Raw genomic sequence first — 11782 nt, 5'->3', positions numbered from 1 at the left:
GCAGCATAAAAGCCTAAAAAATGACATTTCCAGATCCGTATATCCTTTACACAATAGTTCTCAAATGTAGGACGAAAACTATGCTCATCGGGCTTCTGAAATTAACACAAAAATGCCCGAAAACACCACAAAAACACTAATAATCTATCTCAAAAGTTTAATCACGTCCCAATACATATATTCAGATCTATTTTAACACCTTAAAGTCTGAAATACAGCAGCAACCCAAACTGATATGAAATACTCAACTGAAAACACCAAAGTCATACAAAAAACACACCCGAAAACCCACAAATCTGCACTGTTCAGCACAAAGGCAAACTCTGTATGAGAATGCACATGGAATGGCTTCAAAATCCCATCCTTAGCCTTCCTAGAAACCTACAAACTCCTATTCTTGGGTCTCCCTGGAAACCTGCAAACTCCCGTTCTTGGGTCTCCTTCTCCACAGGTTTGGCGGCCTCTGAAGAATAACAAAGAATGAGCAAAAATCAAGTTCTGGAATCCACCGAAAATGCCTCCAAACCCCTTAAAAGAGGGCATAACCATAACTCATGCCCAAGAGAGGTTAATGAAACATATTTTAATAATAATTTCATTTATTAGTCCAATTGTTTCCAAAGATTAACCCTCTTTTTCCGAAACTTCACTTTCTTGGGCCTCCCTGCCTTAGCAAAGATTTTATTATTATTATTATTTGAAAAGGGGACATGACAAGTCCTCCCCTCCCAAACATTGCTTGTCCTCAAGCAATGGATGAACAATAAACCAATCAATCCACCTGGATCCCAAATGTAGTCATGAACTATACTACTACCAATTAACACAGGCTCCTGCAATATCCTTTGCAATATGACCAAGAGGAATCCATAATCAAACTGACAATTATAGCTCAACCAAACTCCAAAATCACCACTACCATAGTCAAAAACCGATAAGATACAAACTCTTAGAACATCAGAACCCAAGTAAAGTGGACAAATCAAACTACCAACATAGTAAATACCATCAACGCATCCCACTGGCCTATACGGAATGTACAATCCAACTCTGCAACAATGGTGAACACTCTCGAATGAAACTGTACCAAGTATGGAGAATCCGCACACTGTACAACTCCTGCAGTCAACACAACTCTGCAAATCACCAGCCACTATCTCATAACCATAACTTCCATGCACTGTTGATGGTGAAAAGACATTACAAGATAAAGAGTAAGAAATGGAATCCAAACCAAATTTTCCTGCCATCAACTCCTCAAAACAAGGATCAAATGCTAACTAATGTACATACCCTGTAATATAATGTTGATTAAAAAAACTAACCTCAGTCAACATCTCACCATGAACAAGTGATACAACCCACTGTGACTGATCACTAGCTAAGTCAGAAGATGTCATAGCCAAAGGAGTAGAATCAATAATAACACCCACTGAAGCATCACTCCCAAACTCCTGCTCTAAGTCACATATTATCAAGCTATCAACTGCAGAACCTATCACCATGTCATGCCCATTACAACTCTCATCTTGAGGCATCAAATTATCCCATAACTGATGATAAGCACTAGGAACCAAAGTACATCTCTATATCATTATCTCATCAACATGGTCATCAAAGGTAAATTGATGAGCGTACCTCACAGTGTAATGCCGATAGAATGCACCAATCTCAGTCAGTGACTCAGACTGTAATCCAGATGAAACTAACTGCAATTGATCATTAACCATGTTGGAACTAACTACTACCTTTGAAGATATCACCAAGGGAGTAGTATAACTAGTAGGAACCATGCCAACTGCCGACTCACCAACATCACACATGATCTTTGATACATCTCTAGTCTCTGTGCCATCAATACTAGAGGCCACCACCATGTCAGGCATACAACAATCTACTACAACACCCAACTCAACTAAACCTAACTCTAGTGGGAATGAACCTGATATGCCAATGTTAGTATCAAGAATGGATGCATCCCCATCTCCACTGTCTCTGACAATCTCGGCCATGGACATCCTCGGATCACCAAACACCATAGCTTGTGACTGTATAGAATCAGGTAAAGACTGTAGTCGCTCTAACTCCATGGTCACCTTAGCCAAATGAAACTGTGACTCCTTGAAAGCCAACTGTGTACTCTCAAGAATCTAAGAAGTCACCTCAAGCTGCTCAGTAAGCTCACTCACCTCATCTTCCTTGGCCAACAATGCATCATATGTTGTACTGCCCCACTTCATAAGATAATCTCTGTCGGCTACCAACTGCATATAATCCTATCTCAGAATCTGGATAGCCTCCCATAAAGAGTGGAACTCTGTCAAGGAAAGATAATTGCCTCCCTGCTCATCACTAGTAGGAGAATCCCATCCATAAACTGCTAACAACTGACGAGAAGCATCGAAATGCTGGCAAGTGATAGTAATGTCTTGGTCACTAACTCTCAATAGATTAGACACATGATGGCACTGGCTTGACTGTCTCCTACAAACCTCCTCTATTGTACGGTCTAAAGGAGTATCCTCAAAGTTACTAGTCTCTAGAGTATTACCATCCATATCTTGTGAATCAAATCTAAAACTCATATCAACATATGGAGTATCAAAAACATTAGCATTGCTGTCCAACTCCTCTATACCCAAGGAAACTAAGTCTTCAAAATTGCCCACTGCATCCTCTTGGATGTCATCAATGCCAATATGATCCTGGGACTCATCTATACACACTGCCAAATATGAAATATCATCAACACATTCTAGCAAGTATGGTCGACTGGATATATGAACAAAGCCCAACATCGGTGTATAAAAACTAATACCAACATCAGACAAGATACTGGCACAAGAAAAGACAACACCATGTAATCTTTCAATCAAATCCATGATAGCACCCAAACAAACACTACTACAAAAAAGTGTTAAAGATCTCCAGTCAACTGAATCCCAAATGCCAATATAACAATCTCGAGTCCATATCCATAAACTAGAATCAACTGGTAACTCAAGAAAACTCCTCACCTGAGTAATATGACCAATACCAACTAACTCCACATGCCTGTCATGATGAGATAATGAAGTCACAATACTATCTTTGTTCACCTTCAGCTGGCTGGACAAATCATGTGAAGTACTACCAGCCTCAACCTCATGTGTTGAAGCATCTAACTGTGCCTGGTACTCTTTCTCAACAAAGTCATGAATGCTCAATGTCTGCTCATCTCTACCAGGTATCCTCATAATCATCATCTGAACCCACTACACTATAGTCACTGCCTGTTGTAACTATACCATCCTGAATACCTGTGGCATCACCCTTTGATGACCTGTAAACAATTGTCTCAATTTGAGTATCAAGTTGACCATTACTATCAATTTGTGTAATATCCTTTCCCACCACCTCCTGTGGCAAAGTAGAATCTGACACCTCTACCTGGCTATCAGCTAGTTTCTCAAACTCCTCATGCAAGTTCTTGGGAATTGTGTCATCTGTCCTGTGAGAAAATTTGCCAAATAGAAATCCAGTCAACTTATCCACCTTAGCTGGGTAAGACAACATGTCATTCATTATACGATGGTGCTTAACCAATTGTTCAGACATGTCATGGCTTATTTTCATAAGTTTATCTCGAATGTCTGAATAACCATCCTTTCTACTGTTTTGACTCTGGATATCAATTGTCCAAGATCGTGTCCTCTGAGACTCTGTACTATACCTGTCCATTCTGGATAAAGTAGAGTGTAACCCCAATAGGATATAACTTCTTCAAACACCAAGAACTAACATGCAAATGATTAGAAGTAGCATGCAACCATAGATTTTGACATGCAACTGATTAGAAACAACATGCAACCACCAAATTCACCAAGAACTAACATGAAAATGATTAGAAGTAGCATGCAACCATAAATTTTGACATGTAGCTGATTAGAAGCAACATGCAATCATAAATTATGACATGCAAGATCTAGGTAGTTGTCAAAACTGACATGCAAGATCTAGGTAGTTGTCAAAACTGACATGCAAGATCTGGGTAGTTGTCAAAACTGACATGCAAACTTCTACAACCACCAAATTCACCAAGAACTAACATGCAAATGATTAGAAGTAGAATGCAACTATAAATTTTTACATGCAGCTGATTAGAAGCAACATGCAACCATAAATTATGACATGCAAGATTTGGGTAGTTCTCAAAACTGAAATGCAAGATCTGGGTAGTTGTCAAAATTGACATGCAACTTCTACAAGCCCTCAGGCTGGCAAGATCATGGCTCTGATACCACTGAAATTTCCCTTTTCTGATTTTATATGATATTTCCAACCTCTAATCAGATTTTCAAGATCAAACAACTAATATCACAAAGATCCACCAAATTTCTCAAGAAATCCCAAATCGGGTATGCCAGAAATTGTGCCAAAAGCTTCATAGCTTCACCTATTATTAATAAATCTGAAAGTGGACATTTTAACAAAAATTTCAGCAGCATAAAAGCCTAAAAAATGACATTTCCAGATCCGTATATCCTTTACACAACATTTCTCAAATGTAGGACAAAAACTATGCTCATCGGGCTCCCGAAATTAACACAAAAATGCCCGGAAACACCACAAAAACACTAATAATCTATCTCAAAAGTTTAATCACGTCCCAATATATATATTCAGCTCTATTTTAACACCTTAAAGTCTGAAATACAGCAGCAACCCAAACTGATATGAAATACTCAACTGAAAACACCAAACTCATACAAAAAACACACCCGAAAACCCACAAATCTGCACTGTTCAGCACAAAGGCAAACTCTATATGAGCATGCACATGGAATGGCTTCAAACTCCCATCCTTAGCCTTCTTGGAAACCTGCAAACTCCCGTTCTTGGGTCTCCCTAGAAACCTACAAACTCTCGTTCTTGGGTCTCCTTCTCCATAGGTTTGGTAGCCTCTGAAGAATAACAAAGAATGAGCAAAAATCAAGTTCTAGAATCCACCCAAAATGCCTCCAAACCCCTTAAAAGAGGGCATAACCGTAACTCACATCCAAGAGAGGTTAATGAAACATATTTTAATAATAATTTCATTTATTAGTCCAACGGTTTCCAAAGATTAACCCCCTTTTTCCGAAACTTCACTTTCTTGGGCCTGCCTGCCTTAGCAAAGATTTTTTTTTTTTTTTTTTTGAAAAGGGGACATGACACAACATCAACAATAACTCAGCATCAACTAGCACTCAACATCTATAGGAACTCAGCACCCAAAGGATCACTTAGCACTAGCAGGAACTCAACATCAAAGGATCACTTGGCACCAATAGGAACTTGGCATCAAAGGATCACTTGGCACCAACAGGAACCCAACATCAATAGGAACTCAGCACCCAAAGGATCACTCAACACCAATAGGAACTTGACATCAAAGGATCACTCGGCAGCAACATGAACTCGGCATCAAAGGAACTCGACAATAGCTAGAAATTTGCATTCAACATCAATTGGCAAAAAGAACAAAAAGAGCAGGATTGCAAGGAAACCCAAGATGCTCTAGCACCATTATATTCTAGTTATAACTCAAAATTTGTGATTCAAACCCAAAATATTCAGATAAGAGACTCTTTTCATTACAAAATTTTTTGCTCAAATTTAGATGGAATATAAAATCCTAGAGGTCATTGGTCAATAAGGTTTTGTTTTTGAGTTTAAAAATAGACAATGAATCTTTTCAGAGGGGCTCATCAATGGTAATTCTTTCTCTATGATTAATCTAACCTTCAATAAGCTTAAATTGATGTCTAGTACTTTAGCGAAGTCTCTTAATTTGACATCACATCCTATAAGTGTTATGAATATATGTACCAAAGGAGGTTGAATTGACTAAAAACTCGATGCTCATGTTTGCTGATTGACGCCTTGAATTCTATGTGGATTTTCTCTATAACTATCATAAGTTATAGAAATATCAAATGATCTTGAACACTGCAATCTAATTTTCATAGAAAACTAAAGTTGTAGGAACTCTTGTAACAAATGTTGCTAGTTAGTTTTTGTTTTGAAATATAGAATCTTTTTTTTGGTCACGTTAAATGGAGAATGGCTAAGTACCTTATTTTTTATGACTATTATACCTTACCAATACAATGTTGATCAAGTTTATGACCATCTTTAAAAACAATAAAAGGTAAGATTTATAATTCTACAAAGTGTTGTCATCATCTTTAGGGATAGATTAAATTGGTTATTGCATAAATCACGATAATTAGGTGTGCACCACATATGATTATCCCATTACTTTATAATAGATACGTGTGCTGGTTATAATTCATTTAAGGGTATGTGCAGGATCATGGTGTGCCAAAAAGTGGCGATGTGAAAAAAAAAGAGTTTGAAGATGCCTAAAAGCGCTTCAAAATCCGCTTTGACTTTTTTTTACCTATCCAGGAACCAAACCTGGAAGGTTAAGCCGAGCCTTATCAGATATCCGATATCATATCGGATATCCGATTTTAAATCCAATATCCGACTAATAATTAAAATCATATAATAGTATGATATATTATTTAATATTATTATTATTGATATAAAATAATAATAATATTATTAAATAATATATCATACTATTATATTATAATAATATTATTATTATAATAATTATTATACTATAATATAATAATATTATTATAATTATTATTATACTATAATATAATAATATTATTATTATAATAATTATTATACTATAATATAATAATAATATTATTATTATATTATAATCGTATAATATTATACTATAATAATAATATTATAATAACATATTATATTATAATATATAGTAATGTAATATAATATATATATATATAATATAATATAATAATAAAAAGTAATATCTTATAATATAATATATAATAAAAAAGCATAATATATTATAAATTATAATAATATAGTATAATAATAATATTTTATATTATAATATATAGTAAATTAATATAATAAATATAAAATATAATATAAAATATAATATAAAAATATATAAAATGTAATATATATGTTATATTATATATATTATAATATCGAATATTCGATATAATATCGGATATCCGATACCTGTGCATGGATTAAACACAAAATCATAGACCCGCGGCCCTTATTTTCATGCGAATTTGGGCTAGTCAGATCGAATATCAGATAATAAATCGGATATCAGATAGCAAATCGGATATCAGATATCAGGTATGTTTCCCCCCCCCCCCCCCCCGACTCATTTTTAACCTAAATTTAATAGATTTTAACAAGATTTTGTTTTTTTTAGTTGAATCTAGGGTTTTTTTGACAAAAATGGTTAAATTTTAGATTTTTTTTTAATATATATTACGTTTTGCAATTCAATAGGAATGGCTGATCAAAATGATGACACTGAGGCAAGGAATAATATTCCTTGCAACCCACCACCAAATGATCCTCTACCTCCTCAAAACCCTCCTTGAATCGAGGATTTGATAAATGAAAATCTCACTGAGTTGAGAGGTTTGCATAGAACATACAATAATGTACCTGCACTGGCTCCTATGTTATCCACGTTAAACACCATAGTGGATAACATTGAAACTCTTACAAACCAACAAAATGCCGCTCTTCGTTGGCATGATGAAATGCACCAGATGTTTGATGATGGTTTGGATTATGATGAGGTCGCAGCCCTCAACATAACCAAAGACGATTTGGCAAGCCTTTTTGCTAACCCAAAAATGGGTATACCAGTTGACCCAAAAAAAAACCAAACTATCGATTAAATGGTGCACAAATGACACCATACGTGCAAATTTTTGGGACCATTGGTGGATGGTCTTTGATATCCCTCCACATGGCAATTTAGACATACCATTTTATTTCCTTAAAAAATTATATGCAGAATTTGTGTTGAAACTTAAAGTGAACTATTGGAGCATGAAGCCCAACATGGGCTTAGGACTAGGAGCTCCTCAAGATAGACCCTCTTCCCAGCGGAAGAAACTTGGCACTTTTGTCCCCCCCCTTGATATCTCCCCCCCTCCTCGAGTGCAGCATCCAGATATTATGGCAGAGGCTAGCTCTCAGACCATCAAAGCCATTCATAGGCTGAGTAGCCTAATGATATCTCAGGCTAGGTCAGTCTTGCCTCCTCGTGTTGATGATGTTGGTGCTAGTTCATCATTGGCTAGCTCATCACACGTTTGTGTGCCTCACACTTGCATTACATGCAAGAATATTTTCCTGGGTCCCATAGGTGATCTTTCTGAGTATCATTTTGTATTAGACGAGGATACACCAGACGCACGTGCAGAGGCTATAGACCCTAATGCGAGAGAGGAGGGGAATGTAGAGGCATGGACTCCTTCGGTGTCGGTACATGTATACATTTTTTTGTTATGACATATGTGATTTAAAGTTAATTTTTATAATAGAGTAATTTTAATTTTTAAGCCATACTGACTTTTACATGTATGTGATCTTCATTCATGTTTAGTTGATGACCGAGCAGGAGCTCAGACAGATAGATGATGCTACACTCTCGGCCATTTCATTTGGCCTTAAGACATCTACGGTACATTATGTTGTGTTCGCATTTCTTTTTTCTATTTTATATTGTAGCATATATGGTTGCTAATCTTTCTTTTATCTTGTAGATACCACCTGCCCTGGGGGGACAAAGTGCGGGGGGTGAGCCAGCATGCATTGACAAAGGAAAGGTAATTAGATGTTTTCTAATTGATTAAATATTGATGCATTCTTGTAAAATGTTTTTGGTAATCTCATTTAATTACATTATTTATTGTGATTCGACGTCCTAGATCATCAGGGATTTTCATTTGCAGAGAGAGCCCCATTGTATGTATAAGTATCATTTATTTTTTATTTTTTTAATTGATGCAGAGGAAAGTATCATTGTTGTTCTATACAATTTCTATGATTTTTTCTGTACCAATAATGATTCATGTCTTGCATATGTTCATTACAACTTAAATAGGCTTATATGCACCTGTCCAACCGACCAAGTTGGTTACAAAGGTTTATTTAATCAAACAAATACCAAATTACTACTTTCCCTCCAAAACTAATATGACCGTTTGAATTTGAAATTAAAATTTCAAACTATAGTTTTTATGCATTCCCTAATTTTCTAAACTATTCCATTGACTCAAAATTGGTCATATGGATTTATTAAATGCAACTAAGTAAATTTCCAGAAAATTGAAGTTTTTATTATTTTTTCTCCAAACCAACATACACTCTGATCTCCCCCTTTCAACTGAGATCACATATGACATATATAAAGGTCTAGATGACCGTTGGAACAACCATATAGGCGTTCCCAACCATAAAACAAACAAACAACCACTTTTTGCTAATATTGTTTAGACTCTAAATACCCTATTCTAAGGCCTTTTGGTCCCATGGAGTCACTTGGTTTATAACCACACCAAAATGCTTGTGGGCCTTACATGTGCCTTTATTACAAAACATAGACCAACTTGTATAATATGGACCAAACCTTTATTCCAACTTCCTAATCTACTTGAATCCTTGCTTTCATGGAGTGGCAAGGTGTCCGGCAACAGAGATACTTGTTCCCCCCTGCCACATAGGTTAGGTGCCCTGCACCACCTTTCCTCTCTCTCATTCTGAACACTAGTCCACCAAGTGAGTGATGTTCCTCTCAGTCTTGTTGTTGCTACTTTTACCTTCTTATCTACCTCTATGTCTTCAAGATCAAAGTAGTTCTCAAGGGCCTCTATCCACCCTAGCACTTCTTTACTATCCATTTTACCCTGGTATATTGGAAAATCAATATAGTTCTTCCCACCATTACCTTGTACTGCCTTAATGATTCTCATAAATCTCCTTTCTTCAGGATCATCTGTTGTCTCATGCTCTTGCATTGCATTACCAACCTCTTCTTCTTCATGGTTCTCTCCATGATTTATTCCTCTAACCTCTTCTCCTCTAGGTTCTTGCCTTTCCTTTTCTAAGGATTCTATCCTTACAATAAGCTTCAGCCTCTCTCTTCTCATCTGTCTTTCTTCCCTCACTCTAGATGCTTCAAGTTCTCTCCTCTCTCTTTTCTCTTTTGCCAACTCTTCTCTCAATTCTTCAAGTTCTCTAGACATTTGATTTTTATGAGGCATTTTCACAACAAGTTTTCTTCCTTCCCAAGGGCCAACTCACTGATTCTCTTTCTTTCCTCACCAAGAAATCTTTGGACACCACTTATGTACCTTTCAACTCTGGGACACACAAGGAGGAATTAGACACACCAAGGCTTCAACAAAGGGACCAACACAATAAGGATTTTCAAGATTATAGGTCTTGGTCACACTCCTAAACACCCAAACTTCAAAACCCTCCTTAAAATGGCTTAAAAACTAGGGCCTGCTTGTTCAAACCCCAAAACTCAATTCTAGAACGTTTTGACTTGTCTAATGACAAGATATGATCATGACAACCTACATGAACCTATCAAATGACACATCTACCATATGAAATCCTAAAATCCTATCTCATGCCAAATTACAACTTTCTTCCACATATGATTCCAACATTATAACTTTGTATGCTTCCATGAGCCATAATTGGTGCAAGGATTGCCCAATTGACTACAAGAGATGTTCCATGACCTCTGTAATGCCTTGGATCTTCAATGTTCCCCTGATGAGCATGGGATGCCCTTGCATCACTTATCTTCATAAATAAATTCAAAAATAATTTCCGTGATATTAACAACTACTATTTTGTATCTCATAGGAGACTCCTAGTGCACATGAGGTTCGACGGGACAGTTATGTAGATTTGATGACGTGGCCACTCACTCCTGAGGAGGAGCCTACAATAGTAAGTTGTAGTTTGAATTCATGATTAAATATGTTATAAATTTAGCATGCTATGAATTATAATGTTATAGTTTAAATTGTAGATTCATCTGACAAAGGTATTTGAACATATACAGCCCACAATCACAGAGGTACTAGCATTGTCGAGGGCATACGAGAGGACTCCTGACCGGTGCAGGAGGTCGACAAGAGAGGTATTTATTATGAAATTTTGATAGTATTAATCTCCAATATGGAAAAGATCATTATGCATTTGAGTAATTCAATGTTAGATATGTAGAATCATATAAATTTAGTAGTCTAACTTTGGGTTTTCCTTTTTTGTTTATGTAGGAGCCATCCGATCCACCTAGTGCAGCGAAGAGGCTGCATTTTGATCATCCACCAGCACCCTAGGATAGTATAGTTTTCGTAGGATGCATCATGAGACATTTTGAGATGGCATATGCCACATTGTATATAGAAACATTGATATTATACACATTCTGATGGCAGGATCAGCCACATTTTGTATATGGATCTATGTATTTTGATATATATATATATATTTGAGTACTTTGTCTATGGATACATGATCTTTGATATATATTTGTGTAAAATTTTGTCTATGGATACATGTATTTTGATATATATTTTTATCATTTACGTGCACAATGATATACATATTAATTTAGTATCTAGTATTGTTCAATTTATCATGGATCATGTGTCATGCCCTAAATTTTACTAGTAAAAACACAACAATTTTGTTATTTTTTTTAGCTTATGAAGTCGCATAAGAAATTACATATTGTAAAACAAGGTTATCATTGAATAGGAGTTCAAGACTCATTTGAATAGTGTGAAGGTGTTAACATTTTAGTCACAGGTGGTTTTCAAATAGATTGGATGACAGTCTAGTTCAAGTTAGTGTCACGAGTCAAACGAGC

This window comes from Cupressus sempervirens, chromosome 3 (genome assembly GCF_028749045.1).
Source record: "Cupressus sempervirens isolate cs-2001-9-10 chromosome 3, ASM2874904v1, whole genome shotgun sequence".
In the NCBI taxonomy this organism is placed as follows: Eukaryota; Viridiplantae; Streptophyta; class Pinopsida; order Cupressales; family Cupressaceae; genus Cupressus; species Cupressus sempervirens.
This window is presented reverse-complemented; position numbering follows the sequence as displayed.